We start from the raw sequence: 17,980 nt of genomic DNA, 5'->3' as shown, positions 1-17,980 counted from the left end.
CGTAGCGAAATATTGTACTATATAAAAATGGACCCCTTTTATAACGTATATTCAATATTGCAAAACAATATTGTTCGATATTGTAGGAACGTTGGGTAACGTCGATCGACATCTCTCTGCATTTACAAACGTTGTACTATGTCAACCGACATCGTCAACACGATATTCAAAAAACGAATGCTGTGGAATGCAGACAATCGCCAAAATTACGTTATTTGAGAAAATAAAAATTAGTTTTTGTAAATATTCATGCCTGCTTGTAAGCTGGAAAAACCTAACAAAACCGTTCTAGCTTGTTTAAAATTAAATTATTTGTTATTCCCAAAACTTGTAGAATTTTTTAATTATAAATATTTAATAAGTTTGGGTAGGCAGGTATATTTTACTATTATTCCAGAAAATAAGCTAGAAAGTAAATAGTTTTGTTAAGATATTTCTTCTCTTTTTCAGGGTACAAGCAGCCATTTATACTGTGAAATAATTTTATTATTTTAAGTGATTTGTGCAATAATTTTTACAGCATCTATATTTTACTATGTAGATTAAAATCACAATATGTTTAATTTAAAACGATAAACTTTTTTGCTGTGACGTTTTATTGTTATATAATCTGTATTTTACTAAAATAGTATGTATGGGAAAACAAAATTCCTTATCTTCACAGCATCAGGTTCGATTTTAAGAAAACTGATTAAAAAGAAAAAAGAGCAATATTTACACTGATAGTTATTATAAAATAACAGGAGTCACTTCCTCAGATTTCTGACTTAAAAAAGGGTAAGCATGGTACAATAAGCTGCGATCTAATTTACTTATAGCCTTTATCCATTAAAGTGTTGCCAAAATATCTAATAGGGCTTGAACAGTTATCAAATGTGTAAATGAAATATAATCTTTATTAAATAGTAAAGAATAATATACTAATTTTTATAATTTATTGCATTCTTTAATACAATCAATTGTTTCTAAAATAAAACTGTCAGTTGAGGCAAACTTAGTCTTCCTGCCTTCCCGGTCATTGGCGGTGGCAAGAACTTCACCAACTTTTTCAGCTTTTTCTAGTCAGCTAGTTTCATTAAACAGTCTGAAGGTAGCAGCTAGTTTCTTTGAACGGTTTGAAGGTAGCAGCTGAAAAAAAAAAATAAGACATGAACTGTTGTTAATTTTAATACTTTTAAATTAAAAGACAAATAGTTATATTGAAAAATTACATGAACTAAAGTAGACATGAGCACAACACAAGTACTACTAACAGCCCTAGGTTGACAATTCTTTTGTATAGAATCAGAGCAGTTTTTATGTTTCCAGGAGCACCGTGCCTATTTTTATATGGGGGCCCTTTACGAGTAAGTTAATAACATATGGAAATTATTATGATTTATAATATAATAGACAGAAAAAAGTTTTCTTCGAATAATTTTTTAAAAATTATTTGGTCACCTTTCGATGAGGTGATCTGGGTTCCAATCCCAGTATCGGCTGGGATTGGAACCCGGCTAGTCAATACAAATTCCACATCTAACATGAGGTTACCACAGTGCTGATTTAGATATAGTGAAGTATTTTGTAAAGGTACTACTAAGTGGTAATAAATTTTTAATCTTATATCAAAATAGATAAGTTAAGCTAAAAAGTTTTTTAAAAATTCTATGTACTCATTGAAATTTTTTTTCACAAAATCTCTTTATAGAAAATCTGATTATGTCAATGATACTATAAACATATTATGAGAAAAAATTACCAGTTAATAACACTGCTGCTTCAAAATGACACTATATCAGGAAAAAAACATCTGAATTCATCAGCCCCCTTTTCTTTCCTTCTATTTTTGACATATTAAGGTAATTTCTTTCTAATATAACCCATCTTTCTACTATAGCTTTAGACATTTCCACTAATAAAACATTTCCACTAATAAAATATAATGTAGATTTTAATTCCATGCTTTTTTAATCAAAAGATAGAATTTTAATTAACATTATTTGCATTTTTTTTTAAATTCATGTTTATTAATTACTCTTTACAGCTATGCAAGTCTATATTAAGACAGCATTAAATGTGTACTTTAATTTGTACATTTAATGCCATCAATCAATCTCAAGAATCAAACAATTTTTTAAAAATGCAATTTCAAATGTGTTGGAATTTAATATACACCAAGAAAGAAAGCAATTTCAATAACTAAAATTAATTAATGTAGCAATTTATTTAAAATAAGTTTTAAAACTAGAAAAAAAATATAATAAAAGCATCAATAATTTAAAAACACTGTTTTTTAACTTTCAAAATCAATGATTTTTTTTTTAAAAAACCATTTGATTTAAATCATGTAATAAATCAAGCTGATTTAAATCAACAAACCCTGATAACTAGAAGAAGATGCCATGGTTGAGAAAAGATGCCATGAAAAACATTACAAAACCTTAAGAGCGGCTAACTTTCGAACTTTGAAACATACAATGCTGTAAAAGTATTAGAGTTCAGAATACAAACTAAGCAAAATAAAACAGGAAGGACCAGGGTAGTTAATTTAAGGAATAACTGATCCATTTTAGTGCAAGATAATGACTCACGAAAAAGTAAAGTCTTATTACAAATTTTAAAATTCTAAGTCTATAAAATTACCTAAGATGGCGTTTGTAACAGCTGAGAGGCTTTCAAAACACTGTTTCCTCATCGCCAATTCCAAGATGGTGTTGAAGTAAAAGAACATAAATAGCCTTTACAGATGGTTTCAAAATAACATATCTGAAAGAGAAAAAAGATATATATATATAATGTTTTAATAACCATTATACACAAGTAAAACGGGCATAGGATTGCTGAAGAAAGGAATTATCTACATTTTTCATTTTTATAATATATTATTTCTTATTTCAGTCACTTTATTCTCTAAAAGAGTTCTTGCATTAGTTCTTTACTTTGTATATGAGAAGCTTCCAAAGCAATGGCCTGTGCATAAATATATTAAACATTGCAATATCAGATGGTATGTTAACAAATCCAATTATCAAGAATTCTATGTATAAATAGTGTGCAGAGAAACACCCATACCATTAAAACACTTATCATGTGATAATTGTTTTATTGACTGTGCAGTCATATTTGACTTAAGAATCACATAAGTTAAAATATGTTGCAAAGTTGGGAGTTTAAGTATGGATTGCTTTTCATTTTGATATGTACATGGTATCTGCGACATTTTAGATTTTCAAATCCCTGACTTTCCATTAATAATTCCAAGAATGTTCATGATGTACCGAAGTTACTATTTTATCCGACAAAAACACTACAATAAATTCAAAAAAGCATTATAATAACATTAATTGAAATGATAGGTATAACCAAAGCTGTTATACTCTGAATCCTTGAAGCAGAATTTTTTCGAGCTATTTGCGACAAAACTCTCTAGCACTAATATCTTTCTGCAAGATACTTTTCACAAAAATAAACAGTTATGTTACTAATTTAAAATAACAAAAGCACTGTGTTTAAAACAAAAAACTATGTATAACTTTTTTTTAAATTGAGCGTATAATTTTTGTTATAACATTACATGCAACATTTTAGCATTTTGTTGGGAGGCAGGGGGATATAGAAATTATTTTCTTCGCCTTTTGTCATCACAGTAAAAAAAAATTGCAAATTATTAAATCCGCAGTATTACTCGGCGAAAAATAAAGATTGACAACAAATTCACACGAATTGGTCACCTCAAATGAGTGTTTCGTTTCTTGATTAGGCTGTTGTATAAAAATATCGTATAATAAATATCAGATTTAAAAACTATGGAGAAATCAATAGCAATAACTGATAAAATTCGACAGAATTATTGACCTAAAAAGTAAATACCCAAATACAAGATTCGAATTTTTCAGGTTGCTTATCGGGATATTTAAAATCCACTTGAAAATCAACATCAATAACTCACGAAAATACAACAGAAAAAAACCCATCAATTTATGCTACTATTGGCGTATATTGAACACGCCAAAAAGTTATTATTCAAATGCATGATTCAAATATAACTGGTAAATTTCTGTCAAAAAATAAATAAAGGTAATTTTTTTTTTTTTCAAAAGAAAAATCTTTCTGCAAGAACTTTGTAATGTTCAGTGAAAATGTTGCTGCGTCTCTGCAAATCTGCTACGGGGCTCTAAAACTTCTCTCATTTATTGATATTAAACTTAAAAAATTGAGTAAAGAAAGAGTTAAAGCATTTAAATAGCTGAATAAAAATACAAAAGTAAATAACTTTTATATAGCTTTTTAAGGCTGCTTTTTTTCTTCTTAAAAGTAAGTGTAACATAAAAAGCCTAAACAAGAATTTTAAATTGATTAAAATAAAAAAAAAATTAAACAAATAAAATAATTAATGAGATTCTGAAATCACTGAAGTTTAAAAGATTATTCGCTCTAGAAAGGATGTTCTTTCCTTAATTATTTTAAAGAACACATGAAACAGTTTATATTTTAAAAAAATACGATTAAGATTGGATATTTTGTTACAAATTCAGATATTCAGAACGCTACGAAATTAGGGGGATTCCATTTTTAAAGTTAAGATTTTTCAGTAACCTAAATCCACAATTTTTAAAAAAATAATAGTAAAGATCATGACAAATTTTGTTCAATATAGAAATCCATGACTTTCTAGGTGTGCTGATACCCTATATGTACCCTAATAAATACATATATGTACCCAAAAAATAGTATCAGGAGAGATATCCTATTCTTTGGCACGAGCAAATGGGAGGAACGTTGAACAAGTTCGTCATCTTTCAGACATTTTTTTAGTCCGAGAAAAGCAGACAAATTGTTATAGTGCACAGAACTAATAAAAGTAAACAAGATCTTTGGGAATATCAGAATTGAATAATGTGATATAATTTAATAGTTAACAAACTGCAGTTTATGTAAGTTAAAACCCCTTCTGAAATTATGAATTACTTGATTAATGAGCTACTCGGTTCGGTAAGTAAGATGTAGACATATAAAATTTTCATGATTCAATTCTTTTTTTTTTTGTAATTTAAACATTATATATTAATTAGATACAGTAAGCATAATATTAAATAATAATTAAACACATAAACACACATATATATATATATTGCAAACTTGTACGGTTGAGAAAAAAACCTCTTACTAGCAGCAACATTAGATATCTTATTAAATCTTCAGTATACATATTAAATCAATCTAGTAGACATACTAAATCTTCAATTTAAAATTTCGAAGAAAAAAAACATTTCAATCTACCATGACAAATTAATAATTAAAAAATATGCAAATATGATCCATTTGTTAGCTCACTTAGCTCTTAAATTTTTAATTAGTTCAAGTATTAAAAAATATTTTTCATCAAACGTACAATTTGGCAGGTGTGAAAAATATAAACATAAGCATGTCAGAAGGCTTAACATCTCCAAACATACTATAAAATTACGCCACTGTTTGTGAATATGAGAATTGAATAATGTGATATAATTAAATAGTTAAGCAGCCTGGACAAGAAAAAGGTGGAAATCAATGTAATTCTTGCAATATATAGTTTAATTATATATATTAAAAACAGCACATACCTGCCAAGATCAGAGAATTCGTTCACTTCAACAAGGTGCATTAATTCCCCTTCATCTTCAGCTGGTTTGAGTTTTCGGGCTCGCTAAATCGAAATAATTTTCATTCCATTTACATTATGAGCTAAGATATAAATCTTATGAGACGAATTTAGATTTAAATATAAGTAGACAAAAGATAAATAGATCGCAGGTGTAGCGGTAAATGATAAACAGCATTTTAACGGGTTATGGTTACGGTTCCGAGTGGTATAGATCGTAGATTTCAGTATTTAGAGAAAAAATCGATGTCGTGACAAAAACACGATTGCAATATTGATATCAAATATTGTCCGGGGTTGTTCGGATGTCTCTAAATTTATATTTCAAACTTATTTTTTGGAATTATAACAATTTGACGTAATTTTTTGTCTTTTAAATGATTAATTTTGATTTAAGGACACAATAAAGTTTTAAATGATAAGTTTTACAAACATATTTTTAATGTGAAATCGACGGGAATCGTACAATATCGTACACACAATTTCGATTTTCGCCAATATTGACAATGTCGGTCGATGTAAACTAAAGCTGTTACAATATCCCTGTGCTACTTGGGTAGTGTAGAAAACACCATCCATAGGCAATTAGTTGCAGTTTGCGGTTCAATTATTAAAGCATATCTAATAACAAATTACAAAACAACTGAACTTGTGCCATTCTTACTTTGTCCGAGAAACTTGCTGCAAGTGAGTGTTTGGAAAATATGTGCAAGATGAACTGTGATTTAATCACAAGACTAGTTCATAGCTGGATCACTGAAGTCAATCCTCACTGGCTGTGATCCGTGAACGGATGGGTGACCACTTTGATCAGTCTAAGAACATGACGAGGGTGAGCGGTATCAATCCCCGTTAAACCCATGTTCAACGTTCAGGAAGTCTAACACATTCGTCGATAACCCATTGTGAGCTCTAGTTCAACGTAAATAAAGTACCAATACCATTTACTCGCGTAAATAAAGAGAAAGAACTGAAGTAAAAATGGCCGTGTGTCACGAAAATGTAAAATTTCTTATCAAAATTGATTTGATGCAAGTGTTCTATTTCAACAAGTAATTGTTTTTCTATTTATTTTTTTCTCGGTTTACATTATATCAGTGTATAAATACAAAACTTTAAAAAAAGAGGTCAAAAGTTTCACTCATGCCAAAAAAAAAAAAAAAAAAAAAAAAAAAAAAAAAAAAAAAAATCGAAACAACATAAACACAACATGCATCGAGGACAATATTATAGGTGCAATCAGATTACAAGGAATTACCTTAAACGCGCTTGTAAGTATCGTAAGAATACGCAAGACGAACTGTTCCCGAAGGCATCGAATCGCACTGACATGCAATCACATATGCGAATTGCATGCAGTTGAAAAATAAAAAGACTGTATTTCATCTTCTGCCATATCACATTTTCATCTTACAATCAAACAGGTTTTAAAGCTTTTTATTCTACCTCCATCGTTGATGAAATGATTAATGAATTTATCACTAATTTAAAACTAACACTAATTTAACACTAATTTAAAAAAATACTTATTTATCGGGGTCACTTTGAATAATTGAATATTGAATAATTTAAGCTTTGGATGTTTTTCTGTGGATCTCAGTCTCGGATGAGAAGTTTTCAGGCTCTTTCCTCCAAAAGTGAATACGAACTCAAAACAAATATGCTTATTTTTAAGAAGCTAAAGAAATATTCATGCATGCTGTTATTTATTTTACATCATATCATGTACGTTATTAATATGATAACACTAGTTTAAAAGTATTATATTTGCTCTTCCATTAGTGATTGTAAATATGTAATTGCGGTTATTACGCTAGCAAATTTAATACGTTAACTTCTTCCTCTTTTCATTTATGATACTTTTTTTTTAAAATGGTAATTTGAATTCTTTTAAGAAAGTTATGAAATCTGCCTTATAAAACAAAATATACCCGTATGCCCTGAATTGGGGCAGGTCGGGGTAAATATTTCATAATTTATAAAACAAAATACATTGAATTTTTAAAATCATACATTACAAATAGAATCTTAATTTTATTCCTCTATAAATTGTGGTGCCGTTTTGAGAGATTCTAATAAACTATAGCATTTAATTTTTTTTCTTTTTGATATTTGCGTCCTTTGTAAGGTAAATTGTTTAGGGAAACCTGTCAACACTAGTAAATTGACCACCTGTATAAGTTTACCTCGATTATTAAATTTATACATAAACAAAGCAGGATGTTTATATGAGTGTGTATGTATCTTTTTCCATAATTTTGAGCCACTCCAAACCAAATTTGGTGTTTTGGTGTACAGTGTGCCCCCCCCCCCCTAAAAACCATGCCACTCGGAATAACTTTTGATATATTGATCGGATCTTCACGTTCTAGGACTCAATCTTAATGGTTCAAAGGGAGGACCTCATGCAGTGACGTACGCAAGGGAGGGGTTTAGGGGTTTAAGCACCCACCTTGAGCTCAGACAAAATGGCAAAAATAAAAATTTTAGTAGAAATTATGCGGGCTATTATTTTTTAAGACTATATATTTTTATTTGCCTTATGCCTGCTTTTTTTTTCTCACGATATTTCTCAGAATACTGAAAAAACATTTACTATAATAGGGTTGTACTTTTGAAACCAAATTCACGTGATACTGTTACGGACTGGGTTCCTTTCTGACCTGCCAGTATAGTTTTCGAGACTGGCTGTCATTCGCGAGGTCTTTACGCTATGATTCTGGAATCCTAGACGTTCTGTCGTCTTTGAGACAATTCCAGAATTTTGGAGATGCGGTGAAAAATTATATAAAAGGGGGAACGGAGTACAGTGGAGTTAGTTAGTCAGACTAAGAGTTATCTCTGCCGCTTGTCTTTCGAAGCTTGTCGCCAAATCTTTTTTGTTTTGTCTTAGCAAAAAGTCCATTCAATCGCCGAGCCCGTCGTCGCCACTATTTCGACTAGTGAAGAAATCAGTAACAATACCATTGGAGATACTGTGCTCGTTGAAGTTATTCATTACAGCTCGAAACTTTGAGATCGTAGCATAGCGGATATTTCTGTGCCAATATACACACACACACACACACACACACACATATATATATATATATATATATATATATATATATATATATATATATATATATATATATATATATATATATATATATATATATATATATATATATATTAAGGATGTCAAGACGCTAGAACTTAACAATTTTTTAATTATTTTGAGAGAAAATCACGACCTGAAATTAGTGAGGTGACAGCATCTAGTACCAGTATAAGTTTTTCTGTTGTACAGAAATGTGATACTTCCGTTGAAGAAAACGTTTCTAGCATAACAAAATCTGATGAATGTGAAAGTGGCCCTCAAAGTGTTACTTCTTACCCATATGACATTGGACTTTTTTCAGAAGATATTACATTATGTTCTTAAACTTAAAAAATCAAATCAAAATTTAACTAAACAATGCTGTCTAAATAATAAGTCAAAATTGTCTAGCTGTCTAAATTAGGGAAATAATAGTGCTTTATTACAGACTCGAATTTCTTTTAGCAGTTTCAGAAAATTATGAACACCCCCCTTGAAAAAATTCTGCGTACGCCATTGACCTCATGTATGCGCTATTTAAAAAGTGCGGACGATATTTTAAGTTATGAAATTAGACACAAGAACGTAGATTCTCTGAATAAACATATTTTTTTCCCGAGGGATTCGGATTTCTGATCTCCAAAATAAAGGGGGTAGTCGCAATCTGGGAAATATGGTCCCCATAGTTTGCTCAGGAGAGCGACCCAAAGTTTTGACCCATTAAATGTTAATTTTATTTTTTGCATATTTCGTCATATCTCGGTACACTTTTTTAGAGAATTAAAAAGTTTTCGCACCCAATTGTAAATTCGTTTGTCGAAAGATAATTTAATGCGAAAAATAAATTTTTGTAAACATTTATTATTTTTTATTATTTAATTTAATATTAGTCGAGAAAAATTTTGAATTGCAAGGTATACAATTTTTATATCATTTTAAAACATCAACTTTTACTTAGCGAAATACAAAATTTGAGCAAAATTGGTTGAATAGTTCCTGAGAAATCGAATTTAAATCTTACAACTTTCTTAAAATTCAATTTCTTAGAATTTATTCAACCAATTTTGCTTTCTCTCAAATTTTGCATTTTGCTATAAAAAATTAGATACTTTCAAATGGTATAAAATATTTTATACAACACAAATTTTTTCGTCTATTTAAATAAAATAATAAAAAAGAATAAAACTTTACAAAAATATGAGCAAAAATTTTTCAATTCGCTTAAGAAGTGCTCGACATATGGCAAAATATGCAAAAAGTTAAAATTTTTTTTAAGGTGTCCAAACTTTGGATCACTCTACTCATCTAACTATGGGGACCATATTTCCAAAATTGAGGCTCTCCCTATAATTTGGGGGTCATAAATCTGAATCCGTTGAAAAAATGGTATGTTTATTCAGAGAAAGTAGAAATATACTTATAAGTAGTTTTTGTGCCTGATTTCGTAAATTAAAATAGAGTCTGCACTTTTTAATACTCGTTAAGTAACCCCCTTGAACCATTAAGATTGAGTCCTCGAACGTGAAGATCCCATCATTAGATCAAAAGTTATTCTATGTGCTGCGTTTATTCTTTGCGCACTGAACATACATAGAATTGAAGACACGGCAGACCTAACTGTCTATTTTAAAACTCCTTCCGACCACTGGTTTACACGCTACCAAAAAAAGATTTTTTTCTTCATAAAATTGGATAAATTTTATTATAATATGAATGTTTTTCTATCTTGTAGCTCTAATCAATCAAAAATTAGCTTTATCGCACGTTTTTGTGAATTATTTATCTTTGGCCTCTAATGTAAATTTATTACAAATAAAATCAGCATTTTGGTAGCCCGATGACCTGCGAACGAAGTCGAGCACTTTACGATAGAATAGTTTAACGATGACCGTGCACCCTCGGTCCTTCCGCAGGCTGATCAAAAATGTCGCCCATTTGCTGACTAATCACTGCCAGTAAAGCTTGATTTCGGTGTTCTACTAGGAACCGAGTCTTTAGGATCAATCCACCGTGGAGCATATTGTAAAAGTAATTTGCCAAAGAAAATAAAACAGCCACAATAGACAATATGTGATTTTTTTCTTTTTTCTTTTTGAGACGTAGCAAAGTTAACTGTCATTGATTGATTTTATAGATAAATTTTTAATACTATCTCCCTCTTGTTCAAGTTCAAAGAAAGTCGAATTCTATGCCTGGATAGGGATCGAGAATAAGTTAAGCTTTCTAGTTCCTTAACTAGATGAACTTTCTCCTTGCTTGCAAAGTTTGAAGTCAATATTTTTATTATATTTTTATTGTGCATTAATATTAAAAAAAAGAATAAATTGGTAAATCAATCGCGCGTTTTACGAGAACTTGAAGTAAAGTTTTAACTTTAGCACATATTCGTTGGTTACCAAAAATGGAGTCTTAATCAAAATAGACAAAAAACATCAATTTATTTAAAAATATCTACCATTTTAAGACTTCCAAAATATTTACCATTTTTCGAACTATTCGTATATGAAAAGTAAATTATTGATTAATTCTTACTTTCTGAATATTTCTTAATTTTAAAGAATTTAGTGAATGAGTATATTTTTTAAATATAAAGAACAATATCAGAAAGACCTTCTGTTTTTAAAAGTCCATGAGCGACATTTTCGTTCGAACTTGTTTTTCGTTGAAAGATGCTATTTTAGTAGGACGCAAACAATCTTAAGTTAATGCATTGCATTTATAACTTTTCCAAAAAGTCTTAACGACGATATTGATTTAGTCAAAATATTAAAGAAAGAAAATTCTTTTCATTATCGCGAAATCAGGTTTTAGTTAGATTCTATCCCTAGATATTTCGCAATATGTAATGTAAATCTAGATTACTCGAAAATCAATTGAATTAAGATAAATGTACCTTCATCAACAAAAATGCTTTTAAAAACCGAGATTGCATGTTTTATGGAATGGTTATATTTCTTTTGAACAAAAAAGAAATAGTAATAATTTATTTTACCACTTACACAATTTCCCAAAAAATCCATTAGTAGATTGAAATATTATGTTTTTGAAAGAATTATTTCAATGAGATTTTTTTTTTTTAGATTAGTGATTTAAGAAAAAACTATCAATTTAAATTAGAGAAGTTAATTTTCTTTTTACCAATTTTATTGATTCATGATAATGATCTCAACCTCAGATAGAAAACAAATCTCTTTTTCTCAAATTCATTTCTAGCATTTATTACGTTCACATACGATATTTCATATTCTCGTGAAATTTTTGGAAGGGAAAAACAACCACAATTTCGAAGAGGAAAATATTTCTGCTTTTGAAAAAGTTGTTTGAGTGTCATGCTCCTAAAATAAATTAAATTTCGATTCATAGAGAATGTATTCGCCTATTTTTTTGTATTAGATACAATTTAAAAAGATTTATTTCAAATGAAAATGGCTCTACAACATCATTTGCAGCCAAAATATTCAAAATAAGTAGCTTGAAAATTATCTTGTTTACAGTACATGTACACTTATAATGTAATTTGGAATATAGAATACGTTTCTGTTGTTGAAATTGAATGTAAAACGCAAAGCAAAGTTGGAAAGGAAATCAGTTGTTAAACAAAAAACTTAAATAAAAATATTTATTAGAATCATTGTGCATTATAAATATTGTTTTGGTAAAACATCAAAATATCAAAAATTATTAAAACTTCATATTATTAAGACATATTATTAAAACTTCATATTATAATATTTAAATAAAATAAAACTGGATTTGGGTGTTAAATATTATTTTAATAAGGCTAGAGGTATTAAAAAATATTATTAAATTTGTTAATTAAAGTGCTTGCCACCTAGTTTTGTTATTAATAAAAAGTATTATTTCGCCATGAGTAGACAACATACTGTTGAAAGAAATGAAATAAAACATATGTTACAATCTCAGAGATGCTTATGGAAAATGATGAACGTTTTTTGTATTGATGTAACAGTTGATAATTACGGCGTAGATAGCTGTTATTTTAAATTTTTTTCGTACTTCTTTTCGGCATTGGTATTTGTAATTTTTTCGCTCTACAATATCCTCGTTTTATTTTATCATTATCTTCATTTTCCCATGTTTGAAAGAAACTTCATAACTTACATCCTTCTTAATTTGTTCTGTGTTATTTTGTGGTTAATGATGATGAAGAGAAAAAGAAAAATCTATACGATTTTGCTAAAAATTGCGATTTTGGAAAAACAACTTTTTGCTTCGGTGACACGACATAAGACTCATAATTACATCCTGGTTAAATTAAGTACTTTAAGTACTGTATTTTCTATAATTGTTTTCAATGCAATATCAACAATTCATGATTATGTCACAGATTTTGATTTTGGAGGGTTTGTGTCCTTAGGATACAAAGTGAACAAAAAAGTATATTACATACTCCTTTATGTTTATAACGTTTTCTTTCTTTTGCAAACACTATGTTTTCCTTGTCTAATTAGCATTGTGATGCGTGTGTTGTATCAAAATTGTAATTCATTGTTAAAAAGATATGAAAAAAGTTTAAAACACAGCAAGAAAGAATTTATTCCCACATCATATTTTAAAGCATATTTTGGAATACTGGATATTGTTCAGGAACTAATCGCAACGTTTTCAGCACCCTTATTTCTCGTCAACGTCACATTAATTTTCCACATCAGTTCACATTTTGTTTGGTTTATTGTCTCAAATTTGTCTGTTCCAGGAATGTTAATGTTTGAAGCTATTTATACTGTAATAATTTCTTCGTTTGGTTTAATCAGTCTGGCGTGGGTGGCATCTGCTATACCAATGAATGAAGAAAACATAAAAGTTGAATTTGAAAGATTGTATGAAAATTGTTTAGTTTGCACGGCTGCGAAGAACTTTAGGCTTAGAGTACTTGAGTCTTTGAAAAGGAAAGCATGTTTAGAAATAACTGCCTGTAACATATTTAATATGCGAAGAATCTACATTCTTTCTGTATATGGTGTCTTAATCACTTATAGTTTATTATTAGCTGAAACTGAAGTTAGTTCAATACCAAAATCTCATCCGAGTAATTGCACAATCTATTGATAGTCAAGACACAAGACATTTAGATGGATTTGCAGCACTGTTTGTCTGTAAAAATGGTTAAATAATAATTTGTTGAATTGTCCTTTTAACACAGTCGAACCAAAACAGTCAAATAACCATTAAAAACCGGTGATATTCAAGCTGTTAAGTGTGAGAGAAAGCGTTTATTGATTATTTTTATCTAATACGATTTAATAACCAAAATTCTATCCACGCTCAGGCCTACCATGTGAATAAGCCATTTTGTTCCGTGCAGCTGGCTACAGACAGTAGCTGAGAGAGCCAATCGGTCAATTTCTTGACGGGCTGAGCAGGGGCTTGAAGCCAAGCGCTCTTCCATTGCAGGAAGAGTTTCTAGTATCTTGCACTCTTTAGTCGGTGGTCCCATAGAGTTGAAATAGTAGGTAGAGGAACCAAGTTCGCTTTATTCCTTCCGAAAAGACACGCCACAGATAGCAAGCAAAGAGTTACAATCACGTGACGGAAAGAGTGCAATACTTGGCGCAGTATCACAAATGTTGGCGCACTAAGTTTTTAAACAGCTTTATTTCGATATTACCGATGCGCAAATAATCGGAGCATTTGAAAGAGAGAAAAAAAATATTTTCGTTAATCACATTTCTTTAATATTATTAAATGGGTTTTTAAAACATGAGGAGTTTTTTTTCTCTTAACAAATAATTTTTAATTAAAGTAATACCTTTATTAAAAAAAATTCAGTAGTTCTCGTCTTGACCCTTAACACTATTCCTTAAAATTTATTTATTATATAAAAATAAAAAACGATATTCTGCACCACTTATATTTATTACTATATTCAGAAAAAAATTTTTTTTTAATGTTTTTATTGCAAAGACCTATTTTTTTAAAAAAAAATTACCAATATATATTGTAATAACTATTATTACATTTAACTATTGTTATTTTTAAAAAAAATAATAATAACTTCGATACAAAAATCAGGATTTTTTTAAATCTACCATGGCTTAAAATGGGAATTTGAAAATGTTGCCTTTCTTTTTTAATGAAACATAAGTTCGTTTAAAAAATAAATTTAATCTTTACGTTTTAAAAGTTTTATCAGTGTTAGATAAAACAAATTGTAAAATTAAACAGATTGTCTGAAAAAAGTTCGATGCTTAGAAATAACGTTAACGTTGCAACACTTTTATCATTTTTATTTATGCTCACTAAGAGACTGCTCGAGAGGTAATATCAAATTTCGGGAAACATATTTTTGAGTAAATTTAATTACGTTTAGAATTTTAGTTATATATTGAATACATTAAATTATTTATACAATAAAGATTATTTACATTATTAATTTAGAATTTTGACTTCTTTTTTTCCTGACACTTAAAATAGATATTTTCAAAAATAAACTGCTGTTGCATTTTAACTTAATACTCAACAATTTGTCTAAATAAGAAATAAAATATTTATTCTAATATAAAAGTTTTCAGCTCCGAATAGAGAAAAATATAAGATTAAAAGCATTAAACTAATCAAAGAAAATAACAAAAGAGTTTAATTAGAAATTTTACTTTGTATTTCGTGTACAATCTAATTCCATAAATTACAAGGAAGTTTGAATTGTACACACAAAGAGACTAGTAGAAAAGCTTTCGAAATTTAAACAAAAAATACTTAAATAAAGGAGAAAGCAATTAGAATTTTTACTTTGTACTAAATGTAGATTGAAACTAATGACGAACTTATAATTAAAATATCTTACTTTTATTTGTGATAGAAATTGCAATTTATGCAACTTTTTATGAGGTAAATTTAGCGAACTATTATAGGTCAATGTATATTTAATAATTTTTATACAGAAAACCAGTGACTTAAAAAGAAACAGTTAAAAATATTATATAATATTTATTTTACAAATAAAAGAACCATAATCATTTTATGGACATTAAGAAAATTACAATGCCCATCCATAAAAAATGTAATTTTCTTAAAAATAGTAAGTGCATTTAAAACTATATCTTTTAGCCAGCTGCAAATTAAATATATACAATCTATACAAAGGTAAAAACAGTTGAAATTTTACAAGAAAGGTTCACGATTTTAAATCTTCGCACCACAGCCAGCTGTTAGCCTCGGCCGTCTGAGCAGTTTATTCCATACCAATGCATCACATGCGCTAATTTACTGCACTAATTTACTCCTATACAACTTAGCCACTTCTATGTTATGTTTTCTAAATTTGTTGCACCAAATCAAACTAATTCTACGCTTTAATATACTAGTAAAATAAAGTATTTCCAATATAGCAACTATTTTTAAATAAAAAGAAGATAAACAAGTACTTAATGTTTATATTAAATATACCTTAATTTATTTTCTAAATAGTACATAATTTGTATTCATTTTATGTATAGTAACAGAATTATATAATTTTTTTAAAAATTAACACTAAAACTACTATACACTATTTTATATTTAAATACTAAAAATATTTCATAGAATTTAATTATTCATCAAACATATAAGAATATACAAATAATTTGGTTTTTAAGCATTCCTATATAATTTAAAAAAACACAACTTCTTATGTACCATATTTTTTATTTAAATATATATATTTAAAGGAAAAATTTTAGAACAAGATAAATATTGGGTTTTAGTAATCAAGAGGTAAAGATATACAAAATCTTCAGAATATACAGAAATGATATCGACATTTAAAGAGAACTAAAACAAAACCGAAAGTTTACTCAACTGTTCCTTGGCGCTAAAGTATCTCACCAAGGAAGCCAACAAAGCTTTGCAGCTATTTCAGCTAAAAATAGAGTATATATTGAAATATACTTAAACATTATAAGTTTAAAGTTTAAGAAACAATAACAACTTATGTTAAATGCAAAAAAAAGTGAGCAAAAACGAGCGTAATTGATTATTAAAGCAAATAAAACATGATTATCAGAGCATGACTGAGTATCGGAAAAATTTTAAAATCAATTTTAAAATAGAAAAAGTGAAAAAAAATTTCGCCCTTTCTTGCAAAAAGTTATCGGACAGTCCCTAGAAAACTTCTCCGTGCAGCAAAATGCTCAGGACTTTTGTACCATTCTTATTTCTGAATTAAAAAGACAGACAGTTAATTGCATCAGACGATCGCAATGCTAAATGAATGGACGGGAATCGAAGCGGTCTCAGTGAACGGCAAGTTTGGGCTACAGTCACGTGACTTTATCTTGTCCACGGGTCGGGGGTTATTCTACTCTCTCTACCCAGTATTTCAACTCTATGGGTGGTCCAAGACCAATAGAAAACGAAACTATCATTCATGCATCTATCTATCATTTAGCCGTGCCAGTTGTAAATGTTTCTAAAACCGTAAAGGTAAAGAAATACTCCGAACCATAAATTTTATGTTTAAATGGATGGACAAACCGCTGCCGGTTATTTTACCATAATTTCAAAATGAAATTTTAACAATGTCCAAAAATTAAATCAAAGAAAGTTTTCAGCTTCAAATTTTTCTGTATATGCAAATTTGACACTTGCATTCTGACTGATTCGCATAATAGCAGTTTCGGATTGCTTGAAATGTAATTGTAGTTCTCACCTATCTACTTTTTTTAAATGGAACAAGTAAAATAAGGTAATCTGTAGTCGGAAATGCTCAAATGATGATATTTTTGGCTTAAAAGTTTGCTGAGAATATAGCTTTTATGGAGGCATTTATAGTTTGGTAGATAAGCAATGCTGAAAGAAAATAATATGAAATAGCAACTTCTTTAGTCAAATATGAATTGCATTTAAATGAAACAGCAGTAATATGCTACTCTTTGAAATACTCATTTGATAATCTGTAGTCAGAAATGCTAATATGATGGTGTGTAATTTTTATGTTCGTAGTTCGCATGGTGATCTTTTTCTATTCATACTTATTTTAGTAGATAAATTTGACGCATGGGGAAAGCGAAACATTTATAATTTGCCGACACACTATAAAAAGTTTGAACAATATTAAATAATGACTACGTTTCTCAACTATATCCTACCTATAAATGGAAGAATATGGAATAATAACTACGCTTCTTAACTATGCATACTGCCTTCAAGTGGTACAATGTGGAATAACTCAATTTCTCAGCTAAGTGCTGCCTTCAAATAGAACAACATGAAATAATCAATATGGAATTATAATTAAACTTCTGAACTATGTATACCACCTTCAAATGGAACAATATGGA

General features: G+C 28.9%; 1 long non-coding RNA gene across 1 annotated transcript; it reads right to left on the bottom strand.

The window, feature by feature from the left end:
- Nucleotides 1-918: 918 nt before the first annotated feature.
- LOC147813970 (uncharacterized) lies at nt 919-5,776 on the bottom strand. The gene is made up of 3 exons (XR_015432655.1): nt 5,586-5,776; nt 2,626-2,748; nt 919-1,128 (listed from the first exon to the last, which is right to left on the bottom strand). It is a non-coding gene; the product is annotated as an uncharacterized LOC147813970 (long non-coding RNA).
- Between the last annotated feature and the right edge of the window lie 12,204 nt (nt 5,777-17,980).

The sequence above is a fragment of the Parasteatoda tepidariorum genome, chromosome 3 (genome assembly GCF_982258835.1).
Source record: "Parasteatoda tepidariorum strain Cologne lab strain chromosome 3, Ptep-v5.0, whole genome shotgun sequence".
NCBI classification, from domain to species: Eukaryota; Metazoa; Arthropoda; class Arachnida; order Araneae; family Theridiidae; genus Parasteatoda; species Parasteatoda tepidariorum.
The sequence above is the reverse complement of the archived record's forward strand: the minus strand, read 5'-3'. Positions and strand labels throughout refer to the sequence as shown.